This window comes from Silene latifolia, chromosome 4, assembly GCF_048544455.1.
Source record: "Silene latifolia isolate original U9 population chromosome 4, ASM4854445v1, whole genome shotgun sequence".
In the NCBI taxonomy this organism is placed as follows: Eukaryota; Viridiplantae; Streptophyta; class Magnoliopsida; order Caryophyllales; family Caryophyllaceae; genus Silene; species Silene latifolia.
In genome coordinates, this window is record NC_133529.1 from 48,816,790 (window position 1) to 48,826,911 (window position 10,122).

At 34.5% G+C, this 10,122-nt stretch overlaps 1 non-coding gene across 1 annotated transcript; it reads left to right on the top strand.

Annotated features, from left to right (window-relative positions):
* Positions 1-306: 306 nt before the first annotated feature.
* Positions 307-413, top strand: LOC141653957 (small nucleolar RNA R71). Its single transcript, XR_012547544.1, has one exon. It is a non-coding gene; the product is annotated as a small nucleolar RNA R71 (small nucleolar RNA).
* The last annotated feature ends 9,709 nt before the right edge of the window (positions 414-10,122 follow it).

Genomic DNA, 10,122 nt, shown 5'->3' on the forward strand with positions numbered 1-10,122 from the left:
TATTTGGGTGATTTGGAAGCTTCATCAAGCTTAGCCATAGCCTTCTCAAACTTCAAATTGATGGTGTCGATATGAGCACTTAGTTGAGCACCCAATTGTGTGATGGAATCTACCTCATGCCTTCCTCCTCTAGTGGCCTTTTGAGGCCTACTATATTAGGAATTATGAACCGCCATCTCTTCAATTGTGGCCCATGTTTTATTGTCATCAACCTCGATAAACATCCCATTGGATCCCATATTGAGCACATTACGTGAGTCTTCATATAAGCCGTTCCAAAATTGTTGAACAAGGAACAACTCACTAAGCCCATGGTGTGGACAAGAACGACAAGTGTCCTTAAATCTCTCCCATGCTTCATATAACGATTCCTCATCCCTTTGCTTGAACCCGGTGATTTGGGCTCTCAACATATTAGTCTTCTCCGGAGGATAGAATTTCTTGTAGAAGGCATGTGCTAGCTTCTTCCATGAATCAATACCAAGGGTAGCCTTGTCTAGGCTCTTCAACCATTGATTTGCGGTACCGATCAAAGAAAAAGGAAACAATATCCATCGGATTTGGTCTTGAGTAACTCCGGTTTGAGAAATTGCATCACAATAGTCACAAAAAGTCTCTATATGTGAATGAGGGTCTTCACTAGGCATCCCTCCAAATTGACTTCTCTCAACTAGGTGTATGAATGCGGATTTGGCAATGAAATTACCGGTTAAATGTGGTGGTGTAGGAGTACCGTTGGGTAGGTTCTCCTCGGTTGGTACGGAATGAGATGAAAATTTAGGAATTGTGGGTTAATTTTGTGGTCGATTTTGAATTGGGTTATCCTCTCCTTCTCTTGCAAAAGGGTTGACAAACTCAATGTTATTTGGTTGAATGTCCACAATCTCTCCAATACCTACAACTCTTGAAGTACCTCTAGCAACTCTTCTATTGTTGGTTAAGGTCCTTTCAATCTCGAAATCAATAGGTAATAAATTACCTTGTGATCTCCTAGTCATGCAAAATATCAAACAACTTGAAAAAAATTAGAAGAACCTTGAGGAGATTGACTTCCCCAAGGTAAAGAAAGACACATACAACTAAAAACAATTAACGAAAATTAAATCAATTGAACATCGTCCCCGGCAACGGCGCCATTTTTGGTGCGTAGCTTTTATCGTGTGTATTATGTCGTTGTCACTACAAACCAAAACAATATTTATAACTTCACAAACTACTCTTAGTAAAGAGGTAAGTAAAGGTCGGATCCCAAGGGACGGGTATCGATTTAAGTTTTCAATTGCAAGTAGCTATGTCTTAGGGTGTCACAAATTGGGTTGAGATGAGGTGTAATCTAAACTAATCAACAAGATGAATGAAAATAAAGTAACGCAATAAAAGGGGTATGTAAACAATTGATTAAAAGCACTAGGGTGTCATGGGTTCATAGGGGATTCATGGAAATAGATCATACAAACATGTTCTCAATTAGAAGCAAGCACTTATTGTTGTTATGTGATCGAGTTAGTGTATATCTTACAATCCCTAGGAAGATTTAGGTCCCGGAGCCGAGTCGCCTAGACTGTACAACACCTACAAGTCGACTTAGTCTCTTCCTATTCAACTTTATGCATGGTCTAACAAGGCTCGAGTTGGTTTATGTCTTACAAGCCTCATTGAAAAGATAAGAGATGGGTAAAAAATGCAAGGTTTCATAGTCTAGAATTTCATCAAACATAACATGTGCATAGGTTGAAATCACAACAAGCAAGCAATTTAATTATGAAAATATATTAGATTAAGCATAGATTAATCCCCATGTTTGTTTCTCCTAATTCCCCATTAACCCTAGCTAAAGGACTACTCACTCATGATCAAGTTTAACATGCTAATAAGGTTGTCAATCATACTAACAAAGCCAACCATGATGAATAAATAATGTGAGTAACAATAATTAAACAAGGGTAAAAGAGATTATACCTATTTGAGATGATCCAAATAATAAAGCAAAGAATAATAGAAGTAAACTTGATGATTGATGGAAGGTTGTCAATCCTCCAATAAACCCAAATAATCTTTTAATTACCCAACTAAACTAAGAACAATTGAGAAATTAAGGAAAAATTAAGATGTGATTAATATTGAAATGTGTATTACAACTTTGATTAAGACTAAATTAAGAGAAGGATTATGATAAGATGATATTAAGAGTTGATAATAATCTAGGTAGTACAATGGGGTATTTATACTAAAATTAAGTACAAGGATTAGGGTTACTAAGGGCTTAAATGACTATTAAGACCCTAAGAAAAACTTAACAATCTTGCTTATCTCGAGGGACATGCGCGAATCGTTCTGCAACTCCCACCAGGATCCCCTCGTCCTCTCTTGAAGCACGGCTGGTCCTGTAAGAAGATCCGCTCAGATCGCCTAGGAGACACTCGGATCCTGCCACTGGGACGCTCGTCGTGAGCTTAGGCCGCTCGGATCACGACACAAGGTTCTACTCTTGTTTGGCTCCTAAGCAATCCGCGGGGATCTTGTTGGAGATGCAATGATCTTTTCATCATTGCCCATTTCACTTCATTTATTTGCTTAGGCCTCTAGTGTCGGTCTCCTCTTCGATGCTTGGTCATTAGATGCGATCCATTTAGCTCCATTTTGCTCCATAAATGCAAGGTTAGCTATCCTCTCCTACCAAGGACACAAAACCTCAAAGAATATGCAAAATGGGAAACTAAAGATAAGAAATGACCCTAATATATGCTAGAAAGCATGGGAACGAGGTTAATTCGGGGACTAAATGTGCTCAAATATGAGTCACATCAGAAGATGAGTTCTTATTTTTATAAGAATAATAATTCTCATGCTCATCTTTATCTCTCACTCTTCCTCTCTCATAAAAATGGCTTTTATGTTCAAAATTTATTCATAAATTCTAATATTCACATAAGATTATTATGGTAGTAATATAACTAATATTAGAATTAATATTTAAGGTTAACTAATTTTATTACTTAGTTAGTAATATGATTAGTGTTATGGGAATGTCTTGGGTGCATCACTAAGGAGGCATTCTACATTTGAATGATTGAAGGTTTTTGGAGGATCATCCAAAAATGGCATTAGCTCAAGATCTAGTTTTGGAAGAAGTCCAAATCTAGTGCCCCAAATCCGTCACAAATGTATGTAAGAAAATCACTTTCTCCTTATTTTTGATTAAAAACATCTTGCATGCAACTAGATCCACTAGTATATAAATTATGAGTAATTTATAAAATGATTAGATGAGTCTAATAGAGGTATATGAACCTAACAAAGACGACAGAAGTGTGAGGTTGATGGCTTATGCTAGCATTTCAACTTATTCCATTGCGAGTCTCCTACCCCTCCTCTTGCTTTGTTTTTATCATGTTTACATAATTTCTTTGACTTGTATAACATTTATTTTAGTGCATTTAGAGAGTCATTTTGGACTCTTTGACGACTAAGAGTTTTGAGTCCTAGCACCACCAAAGGACTCACACCTCGGTAACAATGAGGTGACTGTATTTTTTCTCTCACCGTAAAGAATCCAAAATGACAACTTATCTTTCATGCATTGCATTTGCATGCTTGTGAATAAACTTTCCTTCTTTTTGCACTAGAAATATTGTTTGGTTTGGTTTGGGGAAGTTCATTCATAAGCAACCCAAGTTAATTTAAATTAGCTCTCCGAACAATAGAAAACATGCATCATGTAGTTTATTTTAATTTGCATCACTTGTACATATTTATCACATGTAAATATTGTTGGAGTAGTGTCCTCCACAATAAGTGCGTTTACATATTAAATCTCGTAAAAGGAATATCAGGGATATATATTATTTATTTATCAGCTGGTCATCGTTAATCGGTAATGATTGGCTGACTAGAGTTTGACATTACTGTCGAGTGACGGCGGTGATCAGTTGATCCCTTTAGGTCACACCTATAGGAGGATGCCCAAATGGAAAAATTAATTATTTGTATGAGATACAAATTAATTAAATCCTTGTATTTATTGACTTTTAATAAGTCGTGTGAGTTTATTATTTGATGACGGGTTACGAACTCGGACCAAGAGGATTTATTATTTAATTATGTGATAATTAATTAATAAATATTTATTAGAATTTATAAATTAATTAAATTTATACGGCATGTGTATATGTTTTGAGGCGGAGGTAATTAGCTATTTAAATATACAAAAGGTTGTAAAATTAGCTAATTAAGGTTCACAAGATACATTTTATATTAATAAATGGGTCTAATAACTACTTAATGGGTAAGTGGTTATTAGTTAATTTGTATTATTTAATTGTTAAATAATTAAATTAATATTTAATTATGTAAGATAATTAAATATAAGACTTATAAGCATTTGTGGGACAAATGTCGGAAGTCGAAATGGACCCAATATTTATGTGTGCCACCACATGTGATGATGTTAGGTCATCATGTGATTAGGCATCTACCCACTAACAAATGTTTCATTCATTTGTTTATATTTGGGTTGCCTATATATACTCCACCTTAAACATTTGCATGGGATGATTTTTAGACCAAAAATCCTCCAAATTAGTCCCTTGGTCGTGCATATTGAAGAGGAAAAAAAACCTTATTTTCTTCATATTTTCTCATCAAAAACTTGATCAAATTGTTGATCATCATCAAAAATAATTCACAAAACTATAATATACATAAACTAATATTATTAGTGTAATAATATTAGATAGTATAAAAGGTTACTAATATTGTTAGTGTAATAATATTACATAGAATACAATGTTATCCTACTAATTATCTAGTTAGTAATTATTAGGATGTTTGGGTTTAATCTTGGGTGCATCCAAAGGAGATCACCTAGGTTGGTGATTTGGGTTGGAGGATCATCCATATCAACCTTAGCTCAAGAACAACTAAAGAAAGGAGTTCTCTTGTTGTGCCCATCTTACCTAATTTGCATAGTGAGGAATTTTTCCTTTCTTTAATTTATTTTTGTTTGCATGCATGTAGATATTAGACCACTTAATAAAATTAATATGTAATTTTATTTTCACTAAGATAGTCTTATATGGTCTAAAATACTAACAAATATTTCACATGTAGTGTGCATTTAATATAGAATAATGCATCAGTTCATATTATTGTATTGGTATAATTCCCTATTGTTTTGTCCATTGGGGACAATGTGGGGATGGGGAATTCTCACTCTTCTAACTCCTTTCTAACCCTTATTTAAAAAATGATAAAAAATTCAAAAAATTCAAAAATCCAAAAATATGTTCTTCCCTTTTGTAGTGTAGAATTGTACATATTGTATATATTTGTTTGTTTGTTTGTTTGTTGTTCACTCCTATCACTTGGGACCGACTACGCCACATTCGAAGCATGAGGAATATAAAGACCGCGTGGTATGATCTTTCCAATCTCCTTTTTCCTCTTATATGTTAATGACAATGTGGCTTCTTTTTATTGGATGCGGTATAAACCAATGTGATTATAGGATTTGTATTTAGATTATATGGCATACTAGTGATAGAAGAATTTGCATTAGGTTGTATATATGTTAGTTGCATCATGGCATGTAATATTAGGAAATTTTTTGTGAAAATGTCTAGTTGGGAAGCTTGACAAGTGTATATAAGGCCCTTGTAGATAATTTTTCTCCTTGAGAATTTGTTTCTTAGAATTCTATGAAGACACCCTAGGATGTGTTATGCTAGTCTCTTTTGTCCCATGCTCTAAGGCCTAGTCAAGGGTTTGCATGTGTGTCACATATCCAACCTTATGATGTGATATGGACTTGATCCACTTATCTAGGGGACCTTGATTGACTTGATGGTTTGGCAACCCAAAAACACTTTTCATTAATAAGTTTGAAGTGCTCATTTCAAAAGTTTTGTGTTGTGGAATCATTCTTATTTGCCAAAGAAACCTCATACTGTTTTAAATTGTTGATATCGCCGAGAAATTTGATGGAGGAGTACCACTTCAATGTGCTTTGGTGCGGGATCCATTGAATTGGGCCCCCACACGGTTGTGAATTCGGCCGCCCAAAGACAAAGTGACTATCACCCCAAGTGCTATTGTCTAGAGGTTAACTGGTTGCCTAAAAAGCGATTGGCGAAAGCAAAAGACACTAGCAAATAAGGGACAAACCCCATCTCAAAGTTTTGAAATGTGAAACACGGAAGTTGAAAATTTGATTTTTGTAATATTTATTCACTTTTTATGACTTTAAATGGCATAAAATTGATTAAAAATGCACTAAAATTAATTAAGAGTTAATTAAATTATGTTGCATGTTAATTTTATGTATATTTATCTAGTAATAACCACATGCATATTCTATTTATGAGAAAAGTCGAAACTATAAATTAATATGCTTAATTAAGGTAGTTTATTGATTTTTATTTGTTAAAAAATGGTAAATAATGGTTATTTTAAAAATAAATATTGATTTAATTTTTGGGATTTAATTTTTGTTCTAGAAATTCTTTGATTTTTAGCTCCTGGAAATTGTTCCAAAATGTACAAAATTTTATTTCAAAGTCGTTTCAATTTTTATGATTTGATTTAGAATTAAATCGTAAAAATTGCCGTTTTACCGAGAAAATTGTGAAATTATTTTAAATTAATTTAAAAACCACAAAATTTTCACATCATGTCATTTTGGTGAAAGACCAGAATGTACAAAACCTTAAAAATTATTTTTCCATGAATATTTTAATTAAATGGAATTTTTCCATAATAATTGTGAATTATTATGTCTTTTTGTTATAATTTAAGTTTTAATCCCATATAAATTCAAGATAATTAGTGAGAATAATTATTTTGATATTAGACCAGATTAGTATGATATGTAAATCTTAAAAGTGTTTTAAGAATTGATTATGGAATTTTAATGGTAAGAATTCCGTCAAAGCAAGCTCAAATGATCGTTGTTGGTAAGTTAGACGATTTGGCATGTCATTTTACATAATGCATATTTATTATTCATTTGGATGAATGGTTTTTAGTATTTTAATTATGTAATTTTGCCTAATATGGCCATAGGTAAAAGTTGGTATTTCCCGTAATGTAAGGGAATATCGACTTGTTTTGTAATTAATTGCGATTTCGCATCGCCCAATTTTTATGCATTCATGCCAAATCGTCACTACATGTTTTATTTTGTTGTTATCGATCTAATTGTCTAGCATTCACCGATTTTGTTCACCTAAAAGTGATAGACAATTAAATTGATAAGATCTCTCACCTTTGTTTGAAAATTGAGATTAGCCTTACCAAATAATAACACCTATGAATCCCTTCTTGATTAGAGGTAGGTTCGGATCACCGAGGTACACCCTTTTTACGTTAGGTAAGTAGGATAATAAAAGTTATTATGCGTGAAAATTGGTTGGACTCAACAGAATAATTATGGGTTGAATCGGTCCACCGTACCCATAATTATTTCTAGGGCTACAAGATAGATTTTAAGAAAATCTATCGACCAAGAGTTCTAGTAGTAGAATCAATCAAAGTTGTTGACTCACCAAATTTATATAAATATGGGTTGAATCGGTCCACCGTGCCCGTGTTTATATAAAATTGGATCTTGGAATCATTTATATAATTCAGTGGGAGATCATTATATAAATGGGAACTTGTTAAAATAGTTTCACAAGTTCAAATATTTAGACGATATATGTTAATCTTTCCTTTCATTTCCTTTGTAGTAATCACGATGGTTTCTACTAGTCAAATCGTCACTATAGCTAGAGATTCATGGCTACGTTCTTTTATGGACAAATATGTTTTAAAAGCCGACGGTAGTAATTTTAAAGATTAGGAGGAACAAATTCGATTAGCTGCCGCAGGTGATGGCAAATTATGCTACCGTGTCGATCCCTCTCCCCCTTCGCCTAGTTCTAGGGCCATTGCCGATATAAGGGAAGATTTTAATGATTATCAAAAGGAATCTGCTGCAATAAAAAATGTTTTGATTTTTTCAATGGATCCTGCTTTATAAAGGCAATGTGTCAAGTTCCGCAATGCACATGAAGTATTCTCGAGGCTTTCTACTATGTTTTCTCAAGTCCCAAGGATAATTCAGTATGACACCACAGTTCGTTTCTTTGAGGCTAACCTCAAAGATGGTCAACCTGTGAGTTCACACGTACTTAAAATGATTGAGTACGTGGAAACTCTAGAGGGGTTTGGATGTAAGATTCCCGACGAGCTTGTGGTGGACCGAGTGCTCCACTCTCTCTCTCACGTCAAAGGATTTACCCAATTTAGGGTAAATTATAATATGACGAACATGAGAAAAAGTTTACATGAGCTCCATTCTCTGATTGTGCAAGCAGAGAAGGACATGGGATTGAGTGGGAGTACGAGGAGGGATGTACTTGCGATTAACGTGGGAAGAAGCAGTTTAAGAGGAACGCAAGTAAGAAGCCCGTACAGGTGGAGGGCAAAGGTAAAACAATTGCTAGTTGCTCTAGCCAGCCTAAGCCTAAGAAGGGTAATCCTCTTAAAGATACTTGTAATTATTATAATAACAAGAGACATTGGAGGCGTAATTGCACAAAATACTTGGATGACATTAAAGCTGGCATTATGAAGCCAAAATGTAATTTCTCAACCGAATCTTTTATGATAGACATAAATTATGCTTTAAATATAACTTGGGTATTAGATACTGGTTGTGGTTCTCATTTGTGCAATCATTTGCAGGGCCTAAAAAGCATAAGAAAGCTAAACAAGAGTGATGTTGATCTCCGAATGGGAAATGGTTCTAAAGTAGCTGCCGTCTCAGTAGGAACTTATGTAATTAATTTAGCTTCGGGGTTGCAGTTGTATCTTAATAATTGTTTAGGAATATAATATCAGTATCTGTGTTAGACACAGAAGGTTTTTCTTTTGTTATCAAAGACAAATGCTGTACTTTTTCCCTTAATGGGATTGTATATAGCGAAGCTATTTCAATCAATGGTATTTATATTCTAGACACTTGCAACGATGTTTAACATTTAGATAATAAAAGACTCAAAACAGGTGATCCCGATCAATCTTATTTATGGCATTGTCGATTAGGTCACATTAACGAGAAACGCATTAAAAGACTAGTGTCGACTGGTATAATTAGACCTTTCGATTTCGAATCATTTGGTACATGCGAATCTTGTCTTCTTGGCAAGATGACTCGTGCACCTTTTCTAAGAAAAGGATCTCGAGCTAGTGAGTTGTTGGGTTTAATACACACCGATGTATGTGGTCCAATGACAGTCACTGCTAGAGGTAATTATGACTATTTCATTACTTTTACCGATGACATGAGTAGATATGGGTATATCTACTTAATGAGGTATAAAAGTGAAGCTTTTGATAAGTTCAAAGAGTTTCAGAATGAAATAGAAAACCAATTAAATAAGAAGATTAAAACATTACGATCAGATCGTGGTGGGGAGTATTTAAGCAATGATTTTAGAGATCACCTTAAAGACTGTGGTATTGTATCCCAGTTAACTCCTCCTGGCACACCACAGTTAAATGGTGTGGCTGAAGGGAGGAATCGAACTTTATTAGATATGGTCCGATCAATGATGAGTCAAACTGAGTTACCCAAGTCATTTTGGGGTTTTGCCATTTCATCTGCTATACGCTCACTTAATCAAAGTCCCATTAAAGCAACTGACAAAACTCCATAGGAAATGGAATGTCCCGATTTTGCGATACATGAAAGTATGGGGTTGTGATGCTTATGTCAAGAGCAAGTCTGACGATAAGCTTGCACCTCGTATACAAAGTGTATTTTTGTAGGCTACCCTAAGGAAACTTGTGGATATTACTTCTACAATAGTAGCGAGAACAAAGTGTTTGTAGCTCGTGAATCTGTCTTTCTAAAAAAAGAGTTTATTTCTAGAAGACAGCGCGGGAGAAAATTTGAACTTGATGAAGTTCAAGAGCCACAAACTGATGTGACAGTACAGGAAAATGTTCCTTCTACGTCTGAATCGGTTATTGTTCCTTCTGAACCTAGGAGGTCAGAGAGGGTTAGTCGCCAGCCTGATAGATACCTTGGTGTTATCGAGGAAGATGGTGACTATGAGGTTTTACTTTTGGAAAGTGATG